General features: G+C 45.1%; 1 protein-coding gene across 3 annotated transcripts in view; it reads left to right on the top strand.

Annotated features, from left to right (window-relative positions):
* The first annotated feature begins 692 nt into the window (after positions 1-692).
* Positions 693-10,528, top strand: part of znf536 (zinc finger protein 536) — a 207,071-nt gene continuing 197,235 nt past the window's right edge. Inside the window, exon 1 of one of the 3 annotated variants that reach the window (XM_026378871.1) lies at positions 693-788. The gene's annotated coding sequence lies outside the window, so the exon portion shown is untranslated. Of the gene's footprint in view, positions 789-1,105; positions 1,634-10,528 lie in introns of those variants that run through there. The other 2 variants (XM_026378870.1, XM_026378873.1) reach the window with 2 other exon arrangements.

The following is a 10,528-nucleotide window of genomic DNA, read 5'->3' as shown; positions in this document are numbered from 1 at the left end:
TATTATTACCAAACCGTTCCCATAATTACCCCATAATCATTATATAATCCTATAACAAAGCCTCTATTGAAGCCCTGTCTTTTGTCAGGGCTGGGATACTGAATCTATAATTGCATTATTCAGTCTCTTCCACCCCTCTATAGAAAGCACAATATATCAAAACCATCATGCGAGGCAGGTTTTAGTAGCGAGAAACACTTCGGCCTATGCGGGACGTCTCTTTGTCATGCGGCTTTTTACGCATCGCCAAAAGTTGTGCCAACTTCAAGTTCAGGGTTCATGCTGGAAATATACACACTCATGCAAACACATATAGGTAGATGCATTAAAAAAAAAAAGGAAAGTATTTGCTTCTTTGCAGTCAGAGTGGGCGCTTTGAAACATCTCCAGTGATGTGTGTAGAAATGCTTGTAATTGGACCAGTCGCGTTATCGATATATAATTTCAAATAATGATTCCGTATTGTGCTTCCAGGCAGTAAGAATAAATCGTCAATACATTGAGAGAAAGAGAGAGAGAGAGACAAAAAAAAAAAGCGAGTTCATGAGAAGCGTTTGTATGCATGGGGACCGGCAACACAACGGGGCTTATTTACATTAAATACGCCACAAGGTTACAGTGCAGATAGATGAGCGTCATTTTTATCACTCATTACTTCTCTTAAGCGGTGACTGACGCTCAGGACGCGCGGGAGGCAACGCTCATTTATCCTGGAGTTTAGTCTTTATGTTTTTTTTATTCCAACGCGAGGAGAAGAGGAGAAACACTCGAGACAGTTGACTTTAAAGGTAAGGAATTCTACTTTTTGTTTTTTTCCTGGAGTCATTTAGTGACCTGGGGTGTCTTTCCACGGGGCTGAAGGGGGTTTGTTATCCGAGCCGGTGCTCAACGCGCAGTGCCTACGCGGCGAGGCTGCCCGTGTGTGAATGCTTGTGTACAAGGGGGGCAGATTTTTTTTTTTTTTTTTTTTTTTAAATAAAACAGTTTGTGGGCAGTTCAAGGTCAGAAACAAACTAAAGGTGGTCGCGAACAGGCGTTTTTAATCCAGACGAGGCACCAGAGGGGGGGAAATGTAACGTAGAGGGGGGATTATTGCTTTAAACGAGGTTCCGCTCACCGCTGGGCTCATCAGCTGCTTTTTATCCCCGTGAACGGCGAGTACCGCAAGACCCGGGCTGTATCCAGCCAGTCGTCTCCGCTTTCTACAATGGAGTGCCTTCTTCTTAACGGTACAATGCATTTCACCTACCAGATAGGGGGAGTCCAAGCTGAAAGATGAAGGGAATACGCTGATGCCTGGGCGATCGACATCAATGCAAACGTTTCCCCATTTAGCAGAGCGCCGGCTTGCAAAGGGACAGAAAAGCGACAAGAGAGACAAGTATTAAAAGCGCTATTTCTCCCCAAATTCAAACTCGGGATGCGCGGCAGGGAGCAGCTATAGGGACAGGATCGAGGAGTGGACAGAATTGAACAGGTCCGAAGCGCACTTTCCAACAACCCCCCCGTCATCTGAAAAGAATATGATCTGGTCAAATCATATGGACATGCCTCATTATTCAATGAGCACTATCCCCAACAACGCACCGTTTACGCGCAGGAGTTAGCCGGCGCCTCGCCAAATATTTAAAAGGTAAGAAGTGGGATGCTTGTGGCACATGAGTGGGGTTTTACGGGAGGCTTTGGAGTATGTTACTCGCTGGGAAGTCAGTTTTTTGGGGGGGTAGGATTTCGGGGTTGTTTGTGTGGGAGCATCGCAGCAGGGGCTCCTGATGTCTCCCCAATCATGATTAGAAAATAACAGAGCAATTATCCGTAGCGAGTGATGATCGTAAAAAAAAAAAAAAAAAACACACGGAGACAAAATAGCAGCTGGGACCAAACGCATGGACTGCGGTGCTCGACACCTTGCAACTCAACGTGTTACAAACTCTTCTTTTAATCCAGCAGGAGACTACATTAATTCTAATATGTGCTGTTTACCCAGTCCCTGCGTGTTTTACACGGTTCTATTAAGTGTGCGTAAAGGGCGATCGGGCGCACAGCTTTTGCAAATAAAACTGCGCATTCGGATCAGCGACACATTCACAGGACTTTCCCCCCCCCTCAAAAAAAAAAAAAAAAAAAAAACTCCAGCCGTGTTCCCGTTAGGGAGTGTGCGTGAACAAACTTTTTCTTTTTTTTTTTTTTTTTGTTGCCCTGACTCACAGACAAGTGTGCGTGAGGGCGATTGAAGTTGAGCGAAACGTTCGCCAGCGTGTGTCAAAAAAAAAAAAAAAAAGTTGTGAGATGGAAGAAGAGCCGGTGAGACCTGCCATTTTGTGCAGTGATCGACCTCTTATGAATAAGCAGTCCCCGCATTATGCTTTGTGGAGACGTTATGATGGCATTCAGACGTGTGGAGTGTGTGCATGTACGTGTGTGTACGGGCAGAGAGGAGGAGGAGGAGTGGGGGGTGGGGGGGGTAAATGTCATATGTGCAGGCTTGCGCGCATATTAGCGGCGGCGAACTTGACATTTTTAGTGAACCGGTGTCACTTGATGGAGGGGATGGGAGTTTCTGTTGCTTCTATTTGTAACAGGGTTTGTAGAAAGTTAGAGCGCGTCGGTACGAGGCTGCACAGGACTGAACACAGAGCCCACACGCTAATAATCCTATTTTTCCAGGGCATGGAACAGGTCGCATGTCATTGCACTCCTGCTTTCTGAAGTTTAGAATTGAACATCCTGCAGGTTGAAGGCGCTCCGTGCGCTGAGAACCCTCCAACCCGCTGACTGATTGAATTCCTACGTCCGAGGCTCAAATGTCTGAATTTTGTGCTTGTGTGTGACGGGGTTGCGGTGAATTATCAGTTAATATGTGGCACTGAGGGGGGGGGGGGGGGGGGGGGGGGGGGGGGGGTTGAGGCTTGTGCTCCCATTTTCAAGCCTCTTCCTCACCGTGCGTCTTGGGTGGGGAGGACCCTTTTCTTAGAACTCGAGTTTGACCCCTGAGTGATCTGACTTGAGTTATTCAGCCACTTCCAACAACAGCTTCCAGCGCTGCACAATGGCTGTGAAGACACATGACATCCTTCTTAAAATACTCAACAATGTCTATCACGTTGTTTCCCCCTGTTTCTCTAACCTTCCCTAAAGTCGTCTTGAGCCAAAAAAAAAAAAAAAAGAAAAGAAAAGAAAAAGTTGCCTCTTCCTCAGATTCATTGTGAAAGGAAAATGGATAAATAGATGTACTGTGCGAGTTGAGATGCTGTCATTGTTTAATGGTATGCACAGGGCGGATATTATGTCTGAAATAGTGTCTGGGCGTAAACCCTTTTTGTCAGCTCCTTTCATTCTCTTATTAGAGATGAAATAGCAAATGGATAACTGTCCCCCCCTCACCCACAGCCGCTCCTCTTGACAGTTCTTGACTGCCTTACAGACCTGTTTGCATTTACTGTGCATCTCTGCTGCTGCTGCTGCTGCTGCTACAAGTTGAAATGTTGTCATTCTTTCCAGCTGAAAATATCTGGGAAGAGACGGTGTTTGAGTAAAGGCCTTGCTTTGCAGACTGGCCTCTTATAAGAATTCCTGTAGTGAATTTGTTCTCAAGGCCTCAGTGGTTTGTAATTTATTTAATATCAATTTGGCATACTTCGGATTTTTTTTGCATTCATCTCCAAGTCAGGTTACATTTTAATATTACATGTGACTCACTAATGAACTGTCTGTATTGTTGCCATTAAGATAATTATTATTATGAAATGTGCATCATGTATTTACATTTCATGGCAAGTCAAATAGATAAATTCACAGTTTGTGGATGTTTTATTTTAGAGTCAGTGTGAGATTTATTACAGCAAAACACAAACATAAGCGTTTGGAGATTTTCTTGTGCTGCAACTTTCCGTCCGACAGAGCTCGAAATCTTTTCTCGGGGAGCCGGCTTCATGTTAGTTACTTTCTCACCTGTGCCCGTGTCAGCATTGCTGAGGGGGCTCGCTGGTTGTGACTGGCTGCGTCGGTGCACATCTCTCAGCTGCAAACGAGGGAGAAGGGAGTGATGAGAGAGACGGGAGAGAGAGAGAGGGAGAGAGAGAGAGAGTGTGTGGCATGCAAAGGATGGCATCAAATGAGTCCTCTTTTCACCAGGCTGTCAGTCAGTCAGTCAGCCACTCGGTTCACCATGGAGTAGACCCACTCGACTGAAGCCGCCGCCGTTGTCAGCCCCAACGCACGGTGAATTTTTTTCACATTGATGTGTACATGATCAGATTTTTGAAAAAAATAAAATAAAAATAAGAAAAAGGAAAACGAAACACGGTTTTGAAAAGTCACACACACTCGTTTAACAAATGCGCATAAAGAAGCAGCACATGAGAAGTCACCCCAGTGCACCGCAGTAAGAAACCGAAACAAGAAACAAAGCCACACAAATCCAGAGTGAAGTGGTCGTACGCAGTGCATAATGTGGCGGTACAGAAAATAAGGACGTGTAATCAAGTGGACAAAACATGATTCAAATGATCCGGGATCCTGTGATATGTGCATCTGCAACACAGTGCAGTCCACAGCGAGACAGGAGGCCTCACTGTGGCTAGTTGATCCCCTTCTCATGTAATTATAAAGGAGAGGGCTCCAGCTGTACACACTGTGAGGCCAGGACTCCCGGTCCGCTGGGATCAGGGCGGTGGTGGGCAGGCCAGATCAGGCCAGCTCAGCTCATCAGCCAGCCATTAATTTATATGTGCAGTCATTGTGAAAGCGCTCTTCACCTACCGGGTAAAGGCTGCGCATTACTGGCTGTGTCATTCTTTCATTTCCATTCTGGTTCTGATGTGCTCTCCCTCTCTCTCTCTGTCAGGCAGCAGGGTGAGGCGAGCAGCGTGCATTTATCCCGGTTTGTCTGCTACATGGAGAACGTGGGGTGGAGGGGGGGGTGGGTGTAACACACCGGCGTTAAGTCTGGATTGTGCCTTGTTGCTCCATGACCTTGATTTTCAGAGTTCAAGCCGGGGAGGGGAAGATGCTTAGGCGAGCTGGGCTTGTAGTTTCTGTGTGAGGCAGCAAGCTCCCACACACACACACACACACACACACACACACACACACACACACACACACTCACACATTCATATAATGGAAAGCACTGAATCACATGTGGGATGTGAAGTCGAGAAGGGCTCGCCCTGATCGTGAAACATCACACGCTAGATTACACACATCAGATACAAATCTCAATGAGACTTGTATCATATTTGTCTGAATTTCTGTCGTCGAAAAATGCCTTCTGATTACGCTTTCACCACCAGCAGCCCACAGCGTGTGACGGCCAACTTCTCTAAAGGCGAGTCGGATTTATTCCACTGTGGTGATGAACCAAAAGGGACATGTATGACCTGAGTTTTAGGAAGTTTTTGTTCATTATTAGGCCTTTTTTCAGGATTCTATTTTGTGAAATGAATCACATTATCATGTTCCAGTTATTTCTTATCGAAGCTTATACTTAACATGTTGCATGTGACATATGGACAACGTCATTAGCTATGAATGAGTCTCTATCAAGGAAACAGTAGCTGTATGAATTTTTGATTTTTGATTTTTTTTTGTGAACGGCTCCCTCTCCACTTGGGAGTATGAGTGCATGTTTTTCGCACCCCAATATGTTCTTTTGCTGTGAGAGCTCGATAAAGACTTGGGGAGGGTTGGAGGAACAGTAGGGTGGTGGTGGTGGGGTAATCACGGACGTCAGTTAGATCTAAGAATAAAGAGTGTGGGGCAGATGAGGCGCTGACAGATACAGACTTGACTAAGTCCTCTCATGCCGGGGTGCCATCACAAGGAGCGCCTGCCTGTCTGGGCAGCCGAGGGGGAGCTGCTGGGGTGGCGGGTGGGTTGTGTGTGATGGTAAGAGAGGTAAAGCGGCGGCGTCCGAGAGAGAGAGGTGGGCACGGGTGCAAAAGGGGTCTGAATTTAGAAAAGGCTTTTTTTCTCCACTTAAATGTGCAGTGGTGTGTGTACAGTATGTACACATGTGGACCATGGACTGTGTGTGTCAGGGCGATTCTCCGGCCTTGCCCGTGTGTAATCATTTAGACCTCTCATAACACCAAAAAGGAATGCGTCCTAAACAAAAAAAGAAGTAAAACACCTTCTCCTCACAAACTCTGTGACATTTCCCCCAAGCTGAGCTCCCTTAGCATTAAGTTATTATTGCGTTTGGCTTCAGTTTTGTGTCTTTTATTCTCCCCCCCTCCTCCCGAAGTTCGTTATCGTTTGGGATTTAAGGATGCATCATGCAATGTCAGGTTTTCTCTTTTGATGTGTCGAACGGAGCGGCATTTTCAGCCGTGTCATTTCCGCAGAAAACAGCTTAACACAAACAGGCAAGCACACATCAATCAGAGGTCCTGAAGCAGAGAATTGTTACTGCTTAGCATTCAGCCATGCTCAGCTAACACAGTGGTAAATACCTCCAGTGTTCATGAGAGGTTATATGTGTGTGCGTGTGTGTGTGTGTGTTTTAGACAGGTTGACTGGTCTTTTACCCACTTCACATATCATCACTGACTGAATCGCACATGTCATTCCTGCTCTTTAGCTGCCCTACCTCTGGGATGTGACCTCTGTAAACTTCCCAGACCTCCGCTAATGAGCACGCCAAAGTAGCACAAGATGGAAAGAGAGACGGAGAGGAAAAAGAGGGAAAGAGTAGAGTAAAATAGAAGAAGGGGGGGGGGGTGATGATGCTGGAGAGAACTCCTGCACCTTTAATTATGATCAAGAGGTTTTCACCAAAGGACTGAGCCGTTGCAGTTCTGTTGCGCTCGTAAATCTGGCCCCGAATGCCGTATATTGTGTCGAACGATTACTGTACACCATTATAGTGCATATTCAACTGCCTCTCCAGCACCTGATTTGCATAATTGGATCTTTAATGAAACTTGCCTTGTGGAACAAAAAATACAAAAAGAGAGATGGAAAAAAAAAAAAAAAAAGTGGTTTGGCGTGAGGGTAGATAGAGGGGGGTGGCAAGAGAAAAGAGAGAAAAATAAGACAATATAGATGAATGCACGCTCAAATATTTGCTGGACTGGTTTTGAAAAAAAGAGGAGCGAAAAGGAGAGAGGTGGTGGTTATTGAAAGTAAAACAAAAAAAAATAAAAATAAAGGGGTGGAAAATTGACCTGCTCTGGCCCAGGCGCCCACACGTCAGCAGCAGTGCTACAAATAGGATGAGAAGTGACTGTGAAAGCTGTACATTCCCCGCCAGGTCTCGCGGGTTAAGACTACAATAGTGGGATATTCTCTATCCCGGGGGGGATTTCAGCTCCTCTTCTGTCGACACTCATTGCACCAACTTGTTACTCAGGGAAGATGGCTCTTTTGTAGAAGAGCCGATTCCGTGCTCGCCTGGTGGAATTCCTCCCTTGCAAATATTTTGACAATGCCTAATCAGCAGCCCCTGTTTTTTCTTTCTTTCTTTTTTTTTTTTTTTTAATTCTCCATTTTCTCAGTTTTTGTTTTGCACTGAGAGGTCAGAGCTTCGCTTTCTAGTAATAATTTGTCTAATTCAGTGTTTTAGTGGTTGCACTTTCCTTGCCACGTTTGTTTGTGTTTGAGTCATGGCATCCATCTAATCACTTAATTAAATTCCAACGTGTCCAGTTTTCCCCTGCCGGGCCTTCAGGAGGTGGAGGTTCAAATCCTTCTAGTGCCACTTGCGTGCCAACGTGAGGGCCGTAGATAATAGCGAGTTATTTGTCTTATTTTCCTGAAGGATCGATTGCTTAAAACAGAAAAAAAAAAGTATTTTTTTCAACAAACATGTCAGATAGACTATTAGGTTGCTCTCTTGTTTCTGCCGTGAGTGCCCCTTCATTGAAAAGTGGGACAGCTAGTTGTTAATCGAGTGCTGATAAACAACCAAATGCTGGTGGTTTGTGAAGCTGCTTGCAAGCAGTGGTTTCTGTGTGTGTGTGTGTGTGTGTGTGTCTCCAATCCACATCCGTGGGAGTGGATCATGTGTCAAAGCGGTTTACAGGTGGCCTGCAGGGCAACAGCTCTACAGAGAGGTGGAGGCGAGGCAGGCAAGGTTCAAGTACCTCAGAGGCTTTGACAGAGCTGAACTGAGCAATCCCAGCTCCTCAGAGGACCCTTCAGAAGCCTCCTTATCACAGTCCTCGTTCCACCGCTTCACTCCTCTTTCTTCTGTCTCTTCTACCATGACCTCTGTCATCTCCACACCTCCTTTCTCTCTCTCTCTCTCTCTCTTCACTCTTATCTCTCATTTTTCATATCGCCTCAATTTGTGCATCGCTCTCTCTCGTTTACGTCGCCTAACGTCTCCGTCCACGAGTCCTTTATCGTCGCCGGACTTGCAGCTGAAACTGAACAGCAAGTTCCTGAATAGTCCTGAACCGTCCTGCAAGCAAGTGATTTTCAGGAAACCGAAGCCTAATTGTCACGGTGTAGTAATGGGCGTAGATATAAACTCTACTTTAAGCAGGAAACTGGCGAGTCCTTTCCTTGTGCCAGCGTCTCTATCTAGCACAAGCACAGTGCAGGTAACTGAGAACAGATCCAGAGCTTTTTGTTCAAAATCACACAATCCAGACGCCTTTTTGACCCAGCATGACACTTAAGTTTCAATAGCCTCAGTCTCAAAACAAAACTGTTACACCTTGACATACTCTTCTAACTCTTTTGGGAATTCTGGATGCTTTTTTTTTTAATCATTTCCTTTTTTTTTTTTTGACGATTGCCAATCAGAAAACATTCCCATTAGCCTGCGAAATACCCCATCCACGGAATGTTAGACCCAAGAGAGCAAAGAGATAAATAAAGAGTAGGCAGAGCGATGACAGAACAGAGTTGGGGGGGGGGGGGTACTTAGAGAGAAAGGCAGGGAACAGAGTGAGAGAAGGAGCGCGACAGCGAGGAGGAATGATGTACTTAACGGTATCTGTAGGCTTCCTTCTGAACAGGCTGCTGCCACAGATCCTGGGAGCCGGTGTTGATAAATTCAGTTTGATAAAAGTCACTGAAATGCCGGCCTGTCTGCACACCTCTATTAAGCGCTGGTACATTTGTCACAGCTAGTGGAAGTCAACCAAAGGGTTTTAATGTCACATCAGGCTGAATTAAAGAATCAATCGAAAGCTCTGAAAGGTTTAGGTTTTTATTCCAAGTGACAGTAGTGGTGGCGCAGCTGCGGCTGATGCTAAATATTACTGAGCTCCGGTTATCAGAGCAGTCGTTTTACACTTTGTGTTTGGTTATGTGGGAATTTGCTGATTATTTGTTGCTCCTTTTAGCCTGGATGAGCATTTTGTATCTGATGACTTTGAGTGAAGGAAGGATTGTATGTGTGTGTGTGTGTGTGTGTGTGTGTGTGTGTGTGTGTGTATTTTGATTGGGGGGGGGGGCTGTTTTGGGGTTGAGCTCGTCTCACTTCTGGCATTATTTGTCTTTTTTTTTTTTTTTTAATCAAGAGAAATTAGATCTATGCTACATTAATCATCCAGTCTTCCTTAATATAGCAAACTGAGGGAGCAGTTTAAAGAAGGCTGCATTTTAAAAACACACAACCTTCCCCCTGAGAAGCCCCTTAATACCGTATTACTGTTCTTCATTTATGCAAAAGTAAATAAGTAAACCCAAAAGGCAAATGAGCATTCCAGGCATTTAAACACACAGCCTTCTGTAAAAGCCTGGCACAGCCGTGACCGCGTCTCTGAGGCGTAGCTTTAAAAAGGTAAATACATGTCTCCTTATTTATTCGTGCCCTTATTTGAGGACAGGTTATCCAAGACCGGTCATTTTTTTTTATTTGCTGGAACATCACAACACTAACACAGCAAGCAGCCTGTGCTAAATATCACAGAAGATTAGACGAGCTTAGGGACTGTACGAAAATGATTGGGGTGTGGAGGGGGTTAAGGTTCAATCAATCCTTTGAGATACAATCCCTTAATGTTTCGGAACCTAAACCAGCCGTCAAGTGCCGATGAAAACACTAATGACAAGTGCGAACTTAATGAAATTCATCCAAAATATTTGATCATTCCTTCTCTTCCTTGTCTCTCCTTTTTCCGTCCATGCCCACAATCAGTCAATCCCACCTGGTGTTTTATTTAATTAGGTAAAATACACGGGCTCACACATGTGCGAGTGTGTGTTCGCGTAAGTGCGTTTGCTCGCCAAGAGCTGTCAGTCTTTCATGAACTACTTTAAAAAGTGTTGTTCAAGGTGGGAGGTAGATACTATTTATCTATTATTTATCAGTGTTATTACCAGGGTTGAATTTAAAAAGAGAGCTGCGAGATGTGGGAGAATTCCCCTGGCGCCTGGCTCTTTCCTTTAATACCTCTTTTTAAGTCATAAGATGCGCTTCCACCCATGCTGAAAAAGAAACCTTTAACAGATCACCCGCAATTTCCGACAATTTTCTTAAATCATCTTTTTTTTTTTTTTATTTCTATTTTCAAACAGCCCACCTCATCATGTTCTCTCTCCCCCAGCCCCCCTACCGCCTCATCCTCGC

The sequence above is a fragment of the Anabas testudineus genome, chromosome 3, assembly GCF_900324465.2.
Source record: "Anabas testudineus chromosome 3, fAnaTes1.2, whole genome shotgun sequence".
In the NCBI taxonomy this organism is placed as follows: Eukaryota; Metazoa; Chordata; class Actinopteri; order Anabantiformes; family Anabantidae; genus Anabas; species Anabas testudineus.
The sequence above is the reverse complement of the archived record's forward strand: the minus strand, read 5'-3'. Positions and strand labels throughout refer to the sequence as shown.